An 8,093-nucleotide genomic window follows, 5' to 3' on the forward strand; every position below is an offset into this window, starting at 1 on the left:
TTGGGTGGCCGGTTAGTGAGTCATCTGGGTTTGACACCAGGTAGTATCCGTTATCTCCCTTTGGCATGGTTATACTGCAGGAATAGTAAGGACACCCCCCGTATGTATCTGGCCACCAGTGGCAATAGTCAAGTTTTTGCTTGTAATGAAAGCACAGCATCGGTCCAGATTCCATTCCCGGATCGAGGCGACTTTTTCCCTCAGTAATGAGGATGAGGATAGGCTTTTGACACCCTTCTACTGGGCAAGTGGCCTGGGCAATGATCTGACAGTGTTTTGTGGATCCTTCTACCCAGATTTCTTTTATGGTGAATTTCCAGGCATATACCTGCGTGTCAGGTTGGTGGGGCTTAGGGGTGATGAAGAGGAGAAGGGTGAGGAGAAGGATTGTGTGGGGGCCCATGATGCATGTGAGGCGAATTCAGGTGGGGGATAGTGCGGTGGCTTTCCACTGGTCTGGTGAGGTTGGTGGGCAAAGTTTAAGACGAGACACATGGAGACATGAGCTATGTCCCAAGAGTTTTGCTGCTGTAGGGGTAGTTAGTAGGACTATATACAGGCCTGATCACCTAGGTTGTAATGATTGTGGCTTTAATTCACGGAGTAGGATGCTGTCACCTGGCCATAGGGTATTGCTGGGCAGGTGTGTAGAATTACCTGTTATAACTGGTAGGGCCCGGTCCGCATGCTCCCGGAGCAGTTCCCTTAGTAGGGAGAGATAAGGTAGGTATGTTGCTAGGGGAGGTGGGTTGGTAGGAAGGTTGAGGAGAAGAAATGGCCTACTGTACAGGAGTTCAAATGGGCTGAGGCCTGTGGGCTCTTGTGGAGCAGCACAAATGTGGAGTAGTGCCAAGGGAAGAAGTTCGGGCCAGGAAAGCTTTACCTCAACTGCTAGCTTGGTTAGGCGGGTTTTGATGATTCCATGTGCCCGCTCTACCTTTCCCGACGATTGTGGATGGTATGGGATGTGGAGCCTCCAACAGAATTCCCAGCAACCGCATTACGTGCTGAACGATGGAAGAGATGAAGGCCGGTCCGTTGTCGGATTGGATGGTGTTGGGTAGGCCGAACCGCGGAATGATTTCTTGGAGTGAAAGGGAGGCAGCTGTTTCTGCAGTCTCCTTAGCAGTGGGGAAGGCTTCGATCCAACCTGAGAAGGTATCCACAAAGGTTAAGAGGTAGCAGAATTTTTTGTGAGTGGGCGTGTGAGTGAAGTCTAGTTTCCAGTCCTGTCCAGGGAGATGGCCTCGTAGCTGGTGGGTCGGTAGTCCTGATCGAAGGGCACCTTGGGATGTAGTTTTAGAGCAGGTAAGACAGGTTTGGTGTGCCCTTTTAATAGCCTGTAGTAGTAAAAGGGGGAGGGAAAAAGGGGATAGAGAAAGCAGTGGAGTGCCTTTGGCCCAAATGTGCAGGGACTAATGGATTTCGGTAATGAGAGGCAGCAGCTGGAGCTGGGGGATAGCAATTTTTCCCTGGAGGAGGATCCACCCTTCCTGTGATATAGTGCCTCCTTTTTTTAACAGGTGTTCTTTTTCAGACTTAGTGTATTGCAGTTGTGTTTTTGGTTTTTAGAAAGAGTATGGTAGAGGGTTGGGAGATTGTGGCAGTAAGAGATCTGGCTGTTGCGTCAGCTTTAGCATTGCCTTTTGATACTGAGGAGGTTCGTGCCTGATGTCCTCGGCGATGAATAATTGCAGCTGCTGCTGGGAGTTGCAGCACTTTGAGCAAGTCTGAGATTTGGCTAGCATTTATTATGGGAGATTCCTTTGTGGTGAGAAAGCCTCATTCTCTCCAGATAGCTGAATGACAGTGTGCAATGAGGAAAGCATATTTTAAGTCTGTGTAAATATTTACCTTTTTCCTTTTTGAGAGGGTAAGGGCACGGGTGAGTGAGGTTAGTTCTGCTTTCTGTGAGGTATATCCTACGGGAAGTTTTTTGGCTTCTATTACTGAGGAGTCCGTAACAATGGCTTAGGCGGCTATGCATTGTCCCTTGGCTGTGATGTTAGCACTGCCGTCTATATATAAGGTAAGTTCTGGATGGGACAGAGGCTGATCTGAAATCTGTGTGTATGGTTTGGCCAGGCTGTCTAACACCTCTCTACAGGAGTGAGTAGGAGAAGAGGAGATAGGCAGGTCCAGGAATAGGGTAGCTGGGTTAAATCATGGTGAGGTTAAAAGGCTGGTAACAGGGTGTTCTATAAAGAGGAGGTGGAATATTTGGATGCGTGAAGGTCCCAGGTGTTCTAAGGACTTATGTGTAAGGAGATCAGCTAGCCGGTGGGGGGAGAAAACAGAGATGGATTGGCCAAGGGTGAGTTTAAGTGTCTCTTTGGTAAGGTCTGTGGCCGCCGCAAATGTGCGCAGACATGGTTGCCACCCCCTGACCATGGCGTCTAGTTGCTTGGACAAGTAAGCTACAGGTTGATGTTTTGGTCCTAGGGGCTGTGCTAGGACTCCAATAGCTATACCCTGTCTTTCGTTTGTAAAGAGGTGAAAGGGGCATTGAGGGTTCGGTAGAGACAGCAGTGGAGCCGCCGTTAATGCCACAACTAGGGAGCTAAATGCCTTCAGGACAATGGTTGGGTGAGAGAGTGACCCGATTGGCGTCTCCTTCGCTGTAGCATAAAAGGGCTTGGCTAGGAGCACAAAGTTGGGGACCCATTGATGAAAGAGTCTTACAAATCTGAGAAAGGAAAGGATTTCATTAGCCCTGGTGGGTGGTTGCAAAGCCATAATGGCTTTGCGGCGGTTGACAGTGATTTGCTTGGTGGTAGGGGTTATTGTAGGCCCTAGGTAGGAGACCAAGGCCTGGCTTATTTGGGCTTTGGTGGGAGAGACCCGATACCCTTTTTTGCCTAAAAAGTTTAAGAGGGTAGCCATCTGTTGCTGAGAGTGGGATAGGGAGGGGCTACAAAGGAGGAGGTCATCTACATACTGCAAGAGAGTGCTTGGTTGAAGTTGGCAGCTGAGCAAATCCAATACAAGAGCCTGCCTGAAAATATGGGAGCTGTCTCAGAATCCCTGGGGGAGAACTGTACAAGTGAGTTGCCGGGACAGGTTGGTGTGAGGATCTGTCCAGGTCAATGCAAATAGAAAAAATGAGTCCAGGTGTAACGGAATGGTGAAGAAGGCATCCTTGAGGTCTAGGACTGTAAAGTGAGTAGTTTGGGGAGGGATTTGTGACAGTAGGGTGTAGGGTGATGAGGGACTACAGCCTCATTAATGAGGCGGAGGTCTTGGACCAGATGGTAGTCCCCATTAGGTTTTTTTACTGGCAAAATGGGGGTGTTACACGGAGAGCTGAATGGAATAAAAAGCTTGTGCTCTAACAGACAGTCAATGATAGGTTTCAGTCCTAATCGGTGGATTTTGGAGATTGAGAACTGGGGCCGTGATGGAAAACGGGAAGGTTGTTTGAGTTTAACAATAACCGGAGCATGATGCGTGGCCACTATAGGTTTTGACGTGTCCCAGACTTCAGGGTTAACAATGTCCCATGAGAGTGGCAGAGATAGACCTTTTTCTCGGATGAGGGCTGCTAAGAAGAGTCCTCCTCCCAAGGAAGGAGGGGAGAGCCGAATTGGACCGAGGCTCCCAATTTTTGGAGAATGTCCTGTCCTAGTAGCAGAATTGGGCATGAGGGTAAAATGAGGAAGGAATGAGAAAAGGGGGTTTGGTCGAGGCTGCATGACAGTGGCGGCGTTTGCTGCGGTTGGCAGGATTTGCCATCAATACCAACCACCGAGACCTGGGAGGGGTTGCTAAAACTGGAATGAGAAGGCAAAACTGAATAGGTAGCCCCCGTGTCCACCAAAAAGGAAATGGGCTTACCTGCCACCTGTAGCGTTACCCTGGGCTCGGCGAGGGTGATAGGGGTCACTGAATCTGGGCTGCATCAGTCATCCATCAGGCTGAGGAGTTCCAGCGCCCGTGCCTCGTCTCATTGGCCAGCTGGCGCTCCGCATTGAGGTGCCAAGGGCGAGCTAGTTTGCTGGTTTGGGCAGTTGCTGTGCCAGTGCCCATGCCACTTACATTCTGGGCATGGCTTGGTGGGTGGCCTGGGGTGCAGACACTGGTGGGACCAGTGCCCCTCCTTGCCGCACTTGAAGCATGCTCCCGGTGGAGTGCCTCTAACCACTTTTGGTGGACCCCTTTTTCCTGGTTGCTGAAGCTTTGCCAGCCTCAGGGCTGCCACTAGGGCCTGAGCTTGCAGATTTACCTTTTGGTGGAGATGGGCCTGCCAGTTGGCTTTTGCCATGTCCTCCTGGCTATTAAGGATTTGAAAGGCCATGGTCACCAGGTCATGGATGGGGGTTTGAGGGCCAGCCTCAGCCTTTTTTGGTTTCTTTTTAATGTCAGGGGCAGACTGAGATATAAAGTGGGTGGCCAGGACCGTGGCTCCGGCTGGGGATTTGGGGTCTAGCTTAGCGTGCTGAATCAGAGCTTCAGTAAGACAATTTAGAAAAACTGTGGGGTTTTCTGAAGCTTCTTGGGTAACTTCCTGGAGTTTATCATAATTAACAACTTTTTGGGCTGCCTTTTCTAATCCTGATAATATACATTCAACCATTTGGTCCCAGCACTTACGGCCGGCCCCTCCCACCTGATAATCCCAATTAAGTTCTTCCATGGGAACTGCGGTTTCACCGACTGGCATGTTAGGATTGGTCAAGTGCAATTGATCCGCGTGTGCATGGGAGGCAGCTACGATACAATTGCGCTCATCAGGGGTGAGAATAGAGGACAGGATTACATAAACATCATGCCAGGTAAGGTCATAAGCCTGGGTTAGATGATGGAACTCTTTGATATAAGCTGTAGGATTTGTGGAGTAGGACCCCAGGCATTTTTCGATAGCAGCCAGATCAGAGAGAGAGAAAGGAATGTGAACGCAGACCACACTCTTGGTACCTGCAACTTCACAAAGGGGACAAAGGAGTGAAGAAGATGGTGCCGGAGGGTCATGTGATAGAGGACAAAGGCGCATAGAAGATGGCACCAGGGCAGACAGAGGGTCATGTGATAGAGGACAAAGGCACGTAGAAGGTGGTGCCAGGGAAGACAGAGGGTCATGTGATGGAGGATGAAGGAGTGTAGAAGATGGCACCAGGGCAGACAGAGGGTCATGTGATGGAGGACGAAGGAGTGTAGAAGATGGCGCCGGGGCAGAAGATGGTGCTGAAGGGTCATGTGACCGGGTGTGCGAGCTGACTGATGAGGCGAGAGGTTCCGGGGCATAGGGAGGGGGAGGGGGGTCAGTATGAGGGATTGGCAGAGAGGCGAGCTCTTCCGGTTCATTGGAGAAAATGGAAGCCAAAGATGAGGGAGGAGTAAGGGAAGGAGGGAGTGAGGGTTTCTTTGCCACAAGGAGGACTTGGGTGGTATTGAAGGTAACGCATAACTCAGGCCGGGATCTTAGATGCCAGAAAGCCTGGACATATAGGATCTCCAACCATTTGCTGGTGTGTTGGCAGAAAGTGTCTAGATCAGAGAGGACCTTGAAATCTAAGGTACCTTTGGGTGGCCAGGCTGACCCATTTGGGAAAGGGTATTGGGGCCAGGCTATAGTAGACAGGAAGATAAGCTTTTTCGTTTTTATGGATATGCCCAATTTAGCCACATTGCGGATTAAACATCTGAGCGGGGTTTTTGGGTCCATGCGAGACTCCTGGTTGCCTGTAATTTAGATGAAGTCCAGATATAGTCAGACGAAGTTGTGGCATCCCGAGACGTGGCCGGACTATTGGAATGGGGTCCCCCTGGAGGACTGTCAGGGAGGAGTGAGGGTGGGGACGTCTCTACACCCCACATCCCTGGAAATGACAGGAAACCAAGAGGCCCTCCAGGTGTCCCTGGAGGATGACTCGGTCAGAGAGGGGATCCTGACACAGCCGCGATTACAGACAGGTCCCTCTGGCAGGAACAAGACCGAGGTATGGGCAAGGGATGACTCACTGACTCGGAAGGCACAGGTCAGTAAAAATCCACTCGGAGAACAGGCCAGCCAATGGGTGGTGGAGGGGTCCCAGGTCCATCTGGTAAGGAGGAGTCAGTTTCCCCGGGAGGGGCCGTGGAACTCCTCCCGGGTTTCGGCACCAAAATGTCGGTTTCTTAATGGTAACCGACCAAGAAATTAGAGAAACTGAGTCCGAGTTTAAAATTTTATTGTCCTGGGGTGAGGTTCCAGGGTCCGGGTGCTCAGGATGTGGGCCGGGGAAGTCACACTCCCCTAGGAGCGGCGGGGTTAGATATAGGCTATCTAGTGGGAGGTGCTGACAATGCCTATGAGGCTTCCTGTGATAGGTCAGGAGTTTTGTGCACTTTAGGGCTGGGTGCATAACTGTGGGCCATGTGCAGGGAGGGTCCTTTGTTTGTCGGGGCAGGTGCTGATTGGCTGAGAGTTTAAACAGCTGTATGCCCGGATGTTCACCGTTTTAGCTCGGGTGGGGGCCGTCCAGCCGGGAGCTGCTGGGCCAGGCCTTACAACTATAAATGGCAAGGAATACCGTCTTACAAAAAAAAAAAAAAAAAAAGTGGGGTCAAGATGGTGGCTTAACAACATGAGTGTTTTAGTTCATCCTCTAGAACAACTACTAAATAACCAGAAACAGTACAGAACAGCTCCTGGGGCCATGTCAGTGACCAGACACACAGCATACCCCACTCTGGACCAGCTGGACCAGCTGCGAGCCCCCCAGAACCGTGAGTTCCCAAAGCTGCAGCGGCCAGTGCCCCTCCCCCACAGGCCACTTCCTAGAGGGGAAAGGAAAGGACTTTACCAGCCGCAGGGACTGGGCACAATCAAATGCCAATTGTGGAACTAATTAACAAATTCTGACTACTAAAAATAGGCCCCCAGCTTAGGTGAACCTGATCAAAGAGGAGGTTGCTCATTTTTGTCCTGGCGCCAAGGGGGCAGGACTGACAGAAAAAGGGGGAAAAAAAAAAGAAGGAAACAGAGGTTTTTGTGGCTGTGTATCTACAAAGGTTTGACTGCTTCTGGATACAGTGGCAGGACTTTTCAGGCTGCAACTGCCTCAGGCATAAGCAGAAGTGAGCTCTTTTAGGGGCTTGTCTGGAGCCTGTGCCTTCCCCAGGGGAGGGGTGAAGCCCAACTCAGGTGGAATCCCTCCATCAAGGAATTCAGATCCCAGGGCTTGGTAATTTCAAGCCATTAAAACCAGCCTACAACCTCTCCTCTGTCTCCACCATGTCCCCAGCAGGGAGAGTTTGCCAAAGTTAAAGGTACCGCATCATCTTATGCTGGTGGGACCTGTAGTAAGACAAGCGCCACATACTGGGCAGGATAAGAAAAACAGAGTGCAGAGACTTCACAGGAAAGTCTTTCAACCTGCTGCGTCTCACCCTCAGGGAAAACCAACACAGGTGACTCTTTCCTCCTGATAGAAGGTCAGTTTGGTCTTGGAAAATCTGGCTGGGGTATATAATATCTAAGTAGACCCTCCTAAGTGTGTGTGGGGGGAAGGCACCACACAAGCAGGGCAAGAAACAAGAAAACAAGAACTGAAAAATTCTCCTCTGTTAAACAAAACTTAAGCTAAAGGTCCAGATAAAGCTGAATGGAATGTCAAAGAACAGATAGACAACAAATTCATCCAGCAAGGAAACCCTAGATAAAAGAAGTGAAAGCAATCTCCAGAATAAACTAATTAAGGTAATTAAATGCCTAGATGCCAGCAAAAAATAACAAATCACGCTAGGAAAATTGAAGATATGGCCCAGTCAAAGGAACAAACCAACAATCCAAATGACATACAGGAGCTGAAACAATTAATTCAGAATGTACAAACAGACATGGAAAACCTCATCAAAAACCAAATCAATGAATTGAGGGAGGATATAAAGAAGGCAAGGAAAGAACAAAAAGAAGAAACTGAAAGTCTGAAAAAAACAAATCACAGAACTTATGGGAATGAAAGACACAGTAGAAGAGATGAAAAAAAAACAATGGAAACCTATAATGGTAGATTTAAAGAGACAGAACATAGGATTTCAAAACTGGAGGACAGAACATCTGAAATCTGACAAGAAACAGAAACTATAGGAAAAAATGGACAAATATGAGCAGG

Source organism: Tamandua tetradactyla, chromosome 2 (genome assembly GCF_023851605.1).
Source record: "Tamandua tetradactyla isolate mTamTet1 chromosome 2, mTamTet1.pri, whole genome shotgun sequence".
In the NCBI taxonomy this organism is placed as follows: Eukaryota; Metazoa; Chordata; class Mammalia; order Pilosa; family Myrmecophagidae; genus Tamandua; species Tamandua tetradactyla.